Below are 13,486 nucleotides of genomic sequence, written 5' to 3'. Positions count from 1 at the left end.
AAAAAAATCTTTAAAAACTATGCATGCAAACCTCATTTTATCACACTTCACAGATACTAAGCTTTTTACAAATTGAAGGTTTGTGGCAACCCTGTGTCAAGCAAGCCTATAGGCACCATTTTCCCAACAGCATGTGTTCACTTTGTCTCTGTGTCACATACTAATAATTACATTAGTAATTCTTGCAATATTTCAAATTTTTCATAATGCTGTTGCACACTTAATTGACTATAGTATCGTATAAACATAACTTTTATATGCACTGGGCAACAAAAATTTGTATGACTCATTTTATGGCAATATTCACTTTTTTGGGGTGGTCTGGAACCAAATATCTTTGAGTTACACCTGTATGCAATGTCACAACTATTGATACAGCTGATATAATCAACATTGATATAGTCAAGATACAAAACTTTTCTACAAGGAGACAAAGTTCATTCAATGGGAAACAATGTCTTTAACAAATGGTGCTGGCATAATTGGGTATCCACATGCAGAAAAATAAAACAAGACTCATCCCTCACATCATACACAAAAAATAATTCAAATTGGATCAAAGATCTCAATATTAGAGCTAAAATTATAAACTTCTTGGAAGAAAATATAGGAACAAAGCTATAAGAACTAATTTTTTGAAAAATAATTTATCAAACAACTACTAATGCATGACTTAAAAAAAAAAAAAACTAAATTCACTACCATCCAGTCGACTCTGACTCCTAGCAACCCCCTTTGGGTTTCTGAGTAGTAAATCTTCATGGAAGTATATTGTCCAATTTTCCTTACACAGAGTGGCTGGTGGGTTTGAACTGCCAACCTTCTGGTTAGTGGTCAAATGCCTTAGGGACTACACCACCAGAGCTCCAATGCATGAATAGCAGGAGTCAAATAGGATAACTGGAACCTCCTAAAAACTAAATACTTATCTGGTGGTGTAGTGCCTAAGGCATTTGACTGCTAACCAGAAGGCTAGCAGTTCAAACCCACCAGCCACTCCTTGGAAGGAAGACTGGGCAATCTACTTCCACAGAGATATCACTTTGGAAACTCAAGGAGGGGAAACTATGAGTTGGAACTGACTCAACAGCAGTGAGGTTTTTGTTTGTTTGTTTTAATGCTCATCAGAAGACTCTTTCAAATGAGTAAAAAGAGAATCTACAGACTGAGGAAAAGTCATTGGGAACTATTTATCTGATAAGGGTCCAATCTCTAAAATATGTAGAAAACTTTAACAAACTCAACAACAAAAAGACAAACAACCCAATTGAAAATTGGGCAAAGGACATGAACAGACACTTCACCAAACAAGACATTCAAACAGCCAACAGACATATGAAAAGATGCTCATGACCATTAGCCACTAGAGAGATGCAAATCAAAACTATAATGAAATATCTTATCCTGTAAAATGACACTGATAAATAAAACAGAAAACAACTAATGTGGGTGAGGTTGTGAAGAGATCAGCACCCTTATCCACTGCTGATAGGATTGTAAAATGCCATAACCCCTATGGAAGATGGTGTGGTACTTCCTCAAAAAGCTAGAAATAAAAACATCCTAGATGGGGCAATCTACTTCCATAGTGATACTGCCTCAGAAACCCAAGTAGGGGTCACTATGAGTCGGGTCCGACTCGACGGCACATAACAACAACAACAACATGATGCAACAATCCCACTCCTAGGTATATATATATCTTAGAGATCTAATGGGAGCTTTGGTGGCGTAGTGCCTAAGGCATTTGACTACTAACCAGAAGGCTGGTGGTTCAATTCCACCAGCCACTACTCAGAAGGAAGGTTGGGCAATCTACTTCTGTAGTGATACCGCCTCGGAAACCCAAGGAGGGGTCGCTATGAGTCGGATCCGATTCGATGGCACATAACAACAACAATAACAGAGATCTAATAGAAGAGACATGAACATATGCACAACTATGTTCATTGCAACACTATTCACAATAGCAAAAAGATGGAAATAACCTAAATGCCTATCAACAAATGAATGGATAAACAAAATGTGATACGTATATACAATGGAACACTGCAATCATAGAGAATAACGATGAGTTCTCAAAACATATTATTATGTGGATGTAACTAGAGGACATTAAAAAGCAAAAACCTACTGCCATTGAGACGATTCTGACACATAGTGACTCCTTTAGGACAGAGTAGAACTGCTCCCTAGAGTTTCCAGGCCTGTAAATATTTAGGGAAGCAGACTGCCTCATCTTTCTTTCACAGAGAGGCTGGTGGGTTTGAACTGCTGACCTTTTGGTTAGTAGCCAACCACTATGCCCCCAGAACTCCCAGAGGACATTATACTGAATGAAATAAGTCAATGACAAAGGACAAATAGTATATGATCTCAAGAACAGACATACATGCTAAAACCAACGTTTACTGGTAGTTACCAGGATGAAGAGGGTGGGGAGATCACTCTCTAGATAGTAGACACTGGTTATTTTGGAGGATGAGAAATGTAACACCATATGTGGGTGAACTGTGCACAGCCTGACTAAGGAAACTGATATCACTAAGAAGTATGCAAGGAAAAAAAGACATTTTTGGTAGGTGCTAGGACATATACAACTGTGCAACAACAACTAAATAATAGGAATGTGAACACAAGTATATGCATGTATACATACATGTGTGTAGCTATGCATATCTGTGTATTTAGTTGGGCATATATAAATGTATCTAGTAAAAAAACAAAAACCCACTGCCATCAAGTTGATTCTGACTCATAGAGACCCTTTTAGAATACAGTAGAGCTGCCCCATAGGGTTTCCAAGGCTATAAATCTTTTACAGAAGCAGACTGCCTCATCCTTCTCTTGCAGAGTGGCTGGTGAATTTGAATCACTGACTTTTTGGTTAGCAGTTGAATGCCTTAACCACTGTGCCACCAGAGCACCTTAGATGTATCTGTACACAGATGTGTGTCTGTGTGTGTGTGTATACATGCATCCATATATATTCATATATATAATAAAGTACATAGGGGACACAAACACAGATACTTATTAAACACCTCATGAGATTGGCTTATGGAGTATGAAGGCTGAGGATCATGTTGTTGTTGTTGTTGTGGATCATAGTCTCATGAAACAACTAGGTCAATTGGCATAATATAGTGTGTAAAGTTTATGTTCTACATCCTAGTTTGATGAGTAGCATCTAGGGTCTTAAAAGCTTGCAAGTGGACATCTGAGATACAACTATTGCTCTCTATGTGTCGAGAGTAAGAGAGAATGAAGGAAACAAAAGACTTGGATAAGGAACTAGTCCATAGAACTAATAGCCTATATGAAGCATGACCTCATCTACTCTGAGACCAGAAGAACTAGATGGTGCCCTATCACTACCAATCATTCTGATCAGAAATATATTATTTTCTTAAGGTAGACTATCAGAAGTGAAATTACTAGATCTAAGACTTTCAATAAATTGCTTCACGAAGGGTGGGGGGAGAATATTTCCATTTCCACAAGGATCCTCGTGTTGTCTTTTTACAGCCACACCTACTCCCTTTCCCACCCACCTCTATCTTTAACCTCTGGCAACCACTAATCTGTTCTCCATCTCAATAATTCTGTCATTTCAAGAATGGTATATAAATGGAATTTTAAAGTTTGTAACCCTTGAGATTGGCTTTTTTTCACTCAACATAATTCTTTGGAGATTTCAAACTCACCAGCCACTCCTCAGAAGGAAGGTTGGGCAATCTACTTCCGTAGTGATACCACCTTGGAAACCCAAGGGGGGGTTGCTATGAATCAGGTCCGACTCAGTGGCACATAACAACAGCATGTGTATCAATAACTTGTTCTTTTTTATTGCTGTGTCGTATTCCACCCACCATCTATCTGTCAGTTTGTCATACTACGATGGCTTGCATGTTGCTGTGATGCTGAAAGCTATGCTGTGGGTATTTGAAATACTAGTAGGGTCAATGAGAACAAGGTTCAGCAGAGCTTCCAAATGAAGACAGACAAGGAAGAAAAGCCTTGCAATCACTTCCAAAAATCATCCAATTAAAACCCTATGGATCACAACAGAATTACTGTCCAATATAGTTCTGGAAGATGAGCCCCCTAGGTTGAAAGGCACTCAAAACACACAGTGACTGCAACAGCAAATTCAGACATACCAATGACTGTGAAGGGTCCGAGGCGAGCAGCATTTTGTTCTATTATACATAAAGGCATTATAAGTCAGAGCTAACTTGACAGCAACTAACAACGTTATTCCATGGTATGAATGCACCACCTTTTGTTTATCCACTCACCTGTTGATGAAGCGATGCACTGTTTCCAGTGTTTCCACTATTAAAAATAAAGCTACTAGGAACATTCATGTACGGGTTTTTGTGTGAACATAAGATTCCTTCTCACTGGGATAGGTGCCTAGGAATGAAACTGCTTGGTTGCATGGTAGTTACATGTTTTATAAGAAACTGTCAAGCTGTTTTCCAGAATGGCTATACTATTTTGCATTCCCACAGCAACATATAAAGTTTCCAGTTCCTCTTTATCCTCAATAGCATTTGATGGTCACTATTTTTTTTTTATTTTATTCATTCTGATGAGTCTCATTGTGGTTAATTTGCATTTCCCTAATGGCCAATGATGTTGAACCTCTTTTCATGTCTTATTTACCATTTGCATATTTTCTGAGAAATGTCTATTCATGCCTCTTGCCCATTTTCTAATTGAATTTTTTTTATATGTTTGAGCTTTCAAAGGGTTCATATTATATCCTAGGTACTAGTCCCTTGTTGAATATGTGGTTTGCAAATATATTCTCCCATTCCATAGGCCACTTTTTTAAAGTACTGAATGGTCATTCTCTAATTCACAGGACCCTGTGAGGTGGCTGAACAGGCTTCTTTGGGCACATTTTACAGATGAGGAGGCTGAGGCCCAGAGGGGAAAAAGATTTGTCCATATATGCACAGGGAATTTGGGGGCAGAGGTGGGACTAGAAGCCAGATCTCCTGACCCTTGGCCTACTGATCATACCACTTTGCAAAAGAAGGGATCTTCCTCTTTGCCCACACAGCAGTTTACAGCCATACCATAGTGTTGTTAGCTGCCATGGAATCAGCACCAACTCATGGCAGCCCCATGAAAAATGGAATGAAAGGCTGCTTGGTCCTGCACCAACCTTGAAGTAGAGCTCGCTAAAGTCTGAGAAAGGGGAGAGACCTCTGCTCCTGGGGGAGGGCTAGACTTCAAAAAGGACCCTGTGTCCAGAAAATATTTCCCTTCCTTCAGGTGGGGAATGAGTCTGACCCTAGAACTACTACACAAAGAACTTCGTGGGAGAAACTGAGGCCCAGAGAGGTTCAGAAACTTGCTTGAGGTCACACAATGATTAAGTGGTAAGATATGGGGATTGAATCACACTTACCAAATTCCTTATGGTGCCCCTCCCTTCAACCCTGACTCTGGCTTTCCACAGAGGAAGAGAAATAGAGAAGCCAGACTGAGTTAGTGGTTCCAGAGGAATAAATATTTGGCTCTCAGGAACGGAAAGAACAAATGGGAGGAACAAATGGGAGTAGTCATGCAGGTCTCTTTCTCAAGGATGGTGCCATCAGTAGACGAGAGGGCAGGGAGGTCAGTTGGAGCATAGGCTGGGTATGCGCTTTGATGTCTGTAGGGTTTTTTTCAGCTACCAGTCAGAGAATTATGGTTAGGAGGGAAATGGAGAGAAGTTCCCATCAAATGACGGTCTGTCCAAGCCCTGTGTCCCTACAGGCTTTACCAACTAGAAGGCCTCCATTAACAGGGCAGGAGAAGCACAGAGTTTCCAGAAGGTGGTCTCCAAGGGGATAAGTAGACAGGACATATAGGGCTGACAATCCCAAAGATGGGAAATCAGCACAGATTAGGAGGGTCAGAGGCCTAGTCTTTTCTTGAGGTCCTGCTATAAGTGAGTTTGTCTGTATCCAGCACTGAACAGAGCTTCAAAAAGGGATACACACAATGCATTCCATGCCTTCATCTCTTACAGCTGTCCAGGAAGCAAAACTTGCACAAGTGTCATAATTATGGAATTTAGAGTGAAACTGAATGCTAAGGGTCATAATGTCCAAAGACCACCAGGACCTGCAGTTGGACAAGGTGAGTTCATTACTTGTTGCAGTAGCGAGGGAGAACACACACCATGGAGGCATGGGGGCATCTCACAGGGAGTGTTAAGAGCTGTGATAGGACTGGGGCTTTGGCTGGCTGGTGGGAAGATCTAAGAAAATAGGCCACCACTGGACATCAGAAGACACTCTGAAACTTGCTCTTGAATGGACAACTGCTAATGCAAATGGAAGAAATGACAAGAGAAAAGAGCTGAACACAAGATTTCAAAGAGCCATTCAAGAAGACAAAGTCACTTATTATAATAAAAAAGACCTGGAGTTAGAAAACCAGAAAGAAAGAACACACTCAGCATTTCTCAAGCTGAAAGAACTGAAGAAAAAAAATCAAGCCTCAAGTTGCAATACTGAAAGATTCTGTGGGCAAAATATTGAATGATTCAGGAAACATCAAAAGAAGGTGGAAGGAATACACATAGTCACTGTACCAAAAATGTTCATCTATTTCGGAAGGTGGCATATGATGAAGAACCAATGGTACTGAAGGAAGAAATTGAAGCTGCATTGAAGGAATTGGCAAAAAGCAAAACAAAACAAAACAAAAAAAAGGCTCCAGGAATTGACAGAATATCCATTGAGATATTTCAACAAATAGATGCTGCTCTGGAGGCACTCACTCACCTATGCCAAGAGATTTGGAAGACAGCTACCTGGCCAACTGACTGGAAGAGAGCCACATTTGTACATATTCCAAAGAAAGATGATACAACAGAATATAGTTATTATTGAACAATATCATTCATATCACACTCAAGTAAAATTTTGAAGAAGATAATTCAAAAACAGTTGCATCAGTATATTGACAGGGAACTGAGAGAAATGCAAGCTGGATTCAGAAGAAGATGTGGAACAAGGAATATCATTGCTGATGTCAGATGGATCTTGGCTAAAAGCAAAGAATACCAGAAATATGTTTACTTGTGTTTTATTGACTATGCAAAAGCATTTGACTGTGTGGATCATAACAAATTATGGACAACATTGAGAAGAATGGGAATTCCAGAACACTTAATTGTGCTCATGAGGAACCTGTTCATAGACCAGGAAGCCACTGTTCAAACAGAATAAGGGGATAATGCATGATTTAAAATCAGGAAGGGGAGTGTGTCAACGTTGTATCCTTTCACCATACTTATTCAATCTGTGTGCTGAGCAAATAATCCGAGAAGCTGGACTATATGAAGAACACAGCATCAGGATTGGAGGAAGACTCGTTAACAACCTGCAATATGCAGATGACACAACCTTGCTTCCTGAAAGCGAAGATGACTTGAAGCACTTACTGATGAAGAGCAAAGACTCCAGTCTGCAGTATGGATTACACCTCAACATAAAGAAAATGAAAATCCTCCCAATAAGCAACATCATGATAAATGGAGAAAAGATTGAAGTGGTCAAAGATTTCATATTACTTGGATCCACAACCAACACCAATGGAAGTAGAAGTAGCAGTCAAGAAATCAGATGACATATTGCACTGGGCAAATCTGCTGCAAAAGACCTCTTTAAAGTGCTGAAGAGAGAAGAAGTCTCTTTGAAGACCAAAGTGCACCTAACCCAAGCCATGGTATTTTCAGTAGCCTCATATGCATGTGAGAGCTGGACAATGAATAAGGAAGAGCGGAGAAGAGTTGATGCCTTTGAGTTGTAGTGTTGATGAAGAATATTGAAAGTACCATGGACTGCCAGAAGAACAAACAAATCTGTCCTGGAAGAAATGCAATCAGAATGCTCCTTGGAAGCAAGACTGGCCAGACTTCATCTCCCCTACTTTGGTCATGTTGTCAGAGGGTACTATTCCCTGAAGAAGGATATCATGTTCGGTAAAGGGGAGGGTCAGTGAAAAGGGGGAAGGTACTCAATGAGATGGATTGGCACAGTGGCTCCAAGGATGGACTCAGGTATAGCAAGGATTGTGAGGCTGGAGCAGTACTGGGCAGTGTTTTGTTCTATTGAACATAGGGTTGCTATGAGTCAGAGCTGACTAGAAGGCACCTAACAATAACAACCATCTTTGTGGGAGCAAATCACCCAGTTTAATTCCCCACCTGGAGCCTCTGGGTGGATTTGAACCACTAACCTTTTGGTTAGCAGCTGCATACTTAACCATCCATCACAGGACTCCTTCCCCACCCCATTCTATGGGGGTAGCAATGGTACACTACCTTGCTGAGTTGTTGTGAAGATTAATTTAGTTCACTTAAAGTGCTTATAACAGTGTTAGCTATTATTAAGTGGAGGAGAAAGTCTCCATTTGGTGTTAATATGTCTTTAACACTTTCCTGCCACCTGTTCATCCCTCTCTTTTAGCAAAGTGAGTGTGGGCTTCAGGAGTGGAATATAATAACCTTGCTTTGCTCTCCTGGTATTGGTCGTTTTTTTGTTTTTTTTTTTTTCTTTTTTTCCTAAACATTACTACCTTCAATTTAAGGCGCCTTGATGGTACACCCCACTGTTAACCAAGAGGTACAGATGGTTTGGCCTCATCTATTAACCTAAAGGTTGGCAGTTGAAACCCACCCAGAGGCACCAGAAGAAAGGCTTGACAATCTACTTTAAAGATCACAACTATTGAAAACCCTATACACAGCTCTACTCTGAAACACATGGGGTCGCCATGAGTTGGAATCAATTCAATGACAGCAGGATTTTTTGCTTTCAATGTATGCCAAATAAATTGATAGATAGATTTCCATTTGGAGTGGTGACATAAAGTTTCCCTTTAAAATAAAGTATTTTAAGTAAATTTGTGAGTTCGTTTAAAGAAAAATACGTAGTAAATAATAACATAGATGGCTATGGATGTGGCAACAGTTCTGGGTCTGATATATGGATGGAAACTTTGTTGTTGAATGTAGGAATCACTGGAGAGTTCTGAGCAGGAGGCCTGATCTGCTATTGTTGTTGTTAAGTGCTGTCGAGTCAGCCCCGACTCATAGCAACCCCTCCTTGGGTTTCCATTCCAAGGAGATATCACTACCGAAGTAGATTGCCCAACCTTCCTTCTGAGGAGTGGCGGGTGGGTTTGAACCGCCAGCCTTCTGGTTAGCAGTCAAATGCCTTAGGCACTATGCTACCAGTGCTTCTGCCTGATCTGCTAGGGCCCGAGATTAGCCTAGGATGGAGGGAGAGGAATGAAACAGATAACTCTCCACTGTCTGAGGCTGGGCTAGGCCAAGGAAGTGTGGTTTTTAGTTGTTAGGTACCATCAAGTAGATTTCAACTCATAGTGACTCCATTTGACAGAGTAGAATTGCCCCTCACAGGGTTTTTTAGGATGTAAACTTTATGGGAGCAGATCGCCAGGTATTTCTCTCACTGAGTGGGTTGGAACTACTGACATTTCAGTTAGCAGCCAGGACTTAACTGCTTAACGTTTGTACTACCAGGGCTCCCCCAGGGACAGTAGGGAGGGGAAAATTCTAAAGGATTTTGTGAATACTCTTCTAAGCAACTGACTAAAAAGACATAATCTGGGAAATTTGAATATGGACTGAGTACTGGATTATTTAAGGAATTATTGTTATTTTTGTTACATGTCATAATGGCACGGAAGTTATGTAAACACACTGTCACCTTTTGGCAATGCAAGTCGAAGTAATGCTACATCTGGTACTTGCTTCAGAGCACTCCAGCATTACGGAAAATGTGGGAGGGGGAAAGAGGAGCTGAGATGGGGCAATGTTGATAACTGTGGGAGCTGAGTGATTTTCACAGGGGTGTTTATTATACTGTTCTCTCTACTTCTGTGCTTGTTTGAAAATACTGATTACACAAGCTTTTAAGAATGTAGCATGTTACTGGGTGAAAACTCCACAGTTTCAGGGCAGCAGTACAGTTCCTTGAAAACGTCTGTATGTAGGTTCCATCTCTTGGTTTGAACCCAGTATGGAAGCATTTAGCAATGACCCTGGAGATTTATGGTTGGCAGTGTTGCTTGGAATTTCCAGCTGTGAATTGTTTCAGGCTTGTTTATCTAATCCTTAGTGTTGTCTGAGCTCCAAGTATAGTTCTGTTCTTTAGGAGATAACAAGTTTGCAAATAAATGTTTGTTGTTTGCCTTTAGGGCAAATAAGAAGAGGTGGGAAGGAGGGAGGGAGGAGAGAAGAAAAAGAAGGAGAGAGGAAGGAAAGGAAGAGGGGGAGGGAGGAAGAGAAGGGAGGGAAGGAAGGAAGAAGAGCAGGAGTGAGAATGGAAAGAAGGAAGGGGAGAAAAAAAAGAAGGCTCTTGAGAGAATCTTCAAACCCAAGACCAAGTGTTGTGATGGGCCCATCCCTTCCGGAAGGACACAGGGCCTTCAGCCTGAGTATTCTCCCAAGAACTCTGGGAAGAGATTCCCCTTGCATGATATCTGACAGAACTCAACCCAGGCAGATGTCACAAGGTGCACTTGTCCCATGGGCATGAAGGCCAGGACTCAGGGCACCTGATAACTGGATCCTGAGAACATGAGACTGCAAGCACACGTGCCACCCCATTTCTCTGCCTAGAGAAGTTACTCCTTCTTTGAGGCCTGGTTCAGGCATCTCCCCTCCCCACTCTGTGACCCCACAACTCTTCCCTGAACTACCTGATACATATCATATCACACTTCCCTGATATGTATTGATATGTATCATATCACACTGTGTTGTGATTATCATCAGCACAGGTTTCTCCTACTCAACTAACAATAATAAAACCAATGACTCCTTCATGGGGCTGTGTCAAGGTGGGAAAAGGTGGTCTTACTGCTTGGACCTTTTCCTCAGTCAATACCTCAAGTCCTGACAGTGGGATCATAACCATGAACAAAGAGGCTGGCTCACCAACAAAACCCACTTTCAGACCCCTAGGGGGCACCAAACTATCTCCAAAGTTTACTCTCAAAACCATTATCTTTCTTGCTCCCCACCACAGCACTCAGTTCAGTCCATTTTCTGCCTTCTGAGGACCAGGGATTGTGCTAGGTGCTGCATGGAAGCAAAAGCAGGTACTACCCACATTTAAAAGTGAGGAGACTGAGATCCAGGAAGTAGGTAGCATGGCCAGATTTGAATCCAGTGACTCTGACTTTGAACACCTAAACTCTTTCTATTACCAACTTTTTTTGCAGTCATAGAGTATTTATTCTCTGTCTGCCATGGAAACAGAAAAACAATAGGAAGAGAGTTAGGGGATGGCACAGAGGAGGCCTGGGGAAGAGGAGTAGATATGGAAAATCTGCAAAAGCTTCAAGGAGGAGGTGACAGTTGACTTTGAATATTATTATTATTATTATTTAGATTCTTATTTGCTTTGATTATTATAATTTAGATTCTAATTATGTCTAAATTCTTTCTTTCCTTTTATTTTAAGAGCTTGTTTTACATTCAACATTATGTGTACATTTAGTTTCACTCCCCATTTACTATGCCCAACCCTAACCCACTTTCCTCCCCTCCCTGCCCAGTAACCCTTCCCCTGTGCCCCTCATCTTTATGCACTCCTGTTTGTCCTGCATTTCCTCAACCTGAATGTTGCTCCTCTGGTGCCCCATGGCCTATTGCTCTAAAGGATGTATTACCATAGAGTATGTGGGTACATCATCCTGGGTTGAGTGGTCTGCATGTACATCTTGTTAACTATTGGGCTGAGAGCCAGCCCCTGGGAGTGAGTTTTATTCCAGGCACAGAATGTATTCCAGAGCCATAGTATTGGGGTCTCATCAGACACCATCTGACCAGTAATTCCAGTCATTATTGAGTTTTTGGATTTTGTTCCACGTTTTTCCTCTCACTCTATCCAGGATCTCCAGATTTGATCCTTTCCTGAGTGGTAGGCATTGGTAGCCAGGCACCATCTAGTTCTGATCTTGAGGTCCGTCGTGTCCTAGGACTGATTGCTTCCAAATGCGCTTGTTTTTTTGCATTCTTCTTTGCTTCTGACGCTAGGAGACCAATAGCTGCATCTTAGATGGCCACTTGAAAGCTTTTGACACCCCAGTCACTATTCACCAATGTAGGATATGGAGCAAGGCTTTTAAAAGTGTTTTGTTGTGCCAATTGAGTCTGGTGTCCTCCAGTGCTATGGTCCTGAGACTGTAGATCAATTGGATCTCTCTCCCATAGCGTCTGGGCGTCTGTGAGGAAAAAAAAATTTATAATAACTTTCCCCATTTCCATGACAGAAGCAACACAGATTCTTTAGGAAAATGATAAATAAAGAACCAAAATAAAACAACAAAACCCTCTGACATTCCTACCACCAAGAAATAACTGCGGTTGGCGTATGGGCATTTATCATTCATCATTTTTCTATCCACAATTATTTCATTTCATATAAATGTAACATTGAGCAGGAGAGGCTGATTTTAACCCATCCTTTCCACTCAAGGTTGGAGCACAGCTCCCCTGGAAGTGACTAAGGGGGGGGGGTCCCCCTACCAGACTCTCTCTAAGGAACAAGGAAGGGACCTCTGATTGGTGGGTTTGGAAAAGGAAACAATATGCTCAGATAGCCTGGTCTCAAACATAATGCCAGCCATCCTCTCTCAGCCATCTGGTAGACCTGGGAAGTCTGCTAATACAGAGATGTGGAATTAGCAATTCACCCCTCATGCACCATCAAAAAGCCACCTTACACTGTGGGGAATGTAACCAATATCATTAAACAAAATGTATATATGAACTGTTGAATGTAAAATGAATCTGCTTTGTAAAATTTCACTCAAATCACAATAAAAAGTAAGTAAGTAAGTAAATAAAGTACTTGTGGAGGGGGCACCTTCTCTAATCACCTTTATCTCTGTTTTCTGTGCCCTGTTTCACAGTAAGTTCAAAATTGTCAAAGGGAGAGAGGTTGTTTGTTAGCCTTGAAAACCCCAAACAACACTGTAATAATTTTGACATTGTGGCAGTGGAAGCTAAAAAGAAATGGAATCATTTATGCCAAGCCCACAAGAGCACAGCTGCCACCTGGTTTCACAGGGCAAATGTTTAAGATGTTAAGTAACGTAAACCTCAATGATAATAACTAGCTTACCTCTTTAAGTTTATGTGTTACTAACAGCCTTACATTCCAGACAAGATGGCATCTGTTGTTCTTGTTCTTGTTATGTGCCATCGAGTTGGGCCTGACTCATAGCGACCCTTCATTGGGTTTCTGAGGCAGTATCACTACAGAAGTAGATCGCCGAACCTTCCTTCCGAGGAATGGCTGGTGGGTTTGAACTGCCAGCCTTCTGGTTAGCAGTCATGTGCCTTAGGCACTATGCTACCAGGGCTCCTCAGATGGCATCCAGCTATTTGGAAAAGCATTGACCTCTTGAGACCTGAATCGTTTGACTTAGCCAAATG

Source organism: Orycteropus afer, unplaced genomic scaffold (assembly GCF_000298275.1).
Source record: "Orycteropus afer afer isolate SDZICR_OR568_19922 unplaced genomic scaffold, OryAfe1.0 scaffold00661, whole genome shotgun sequence".
In the NCBI taxonomy this organism is placed as follows: Eukaryota; Metazoa; Chordata; class Mammalia; order Tubulidentata; family Orycteropodidae; genus Orycteropus; species Orycteropus afer.
Note: the sequence above shows the minus strand (reverse complement) of the source record.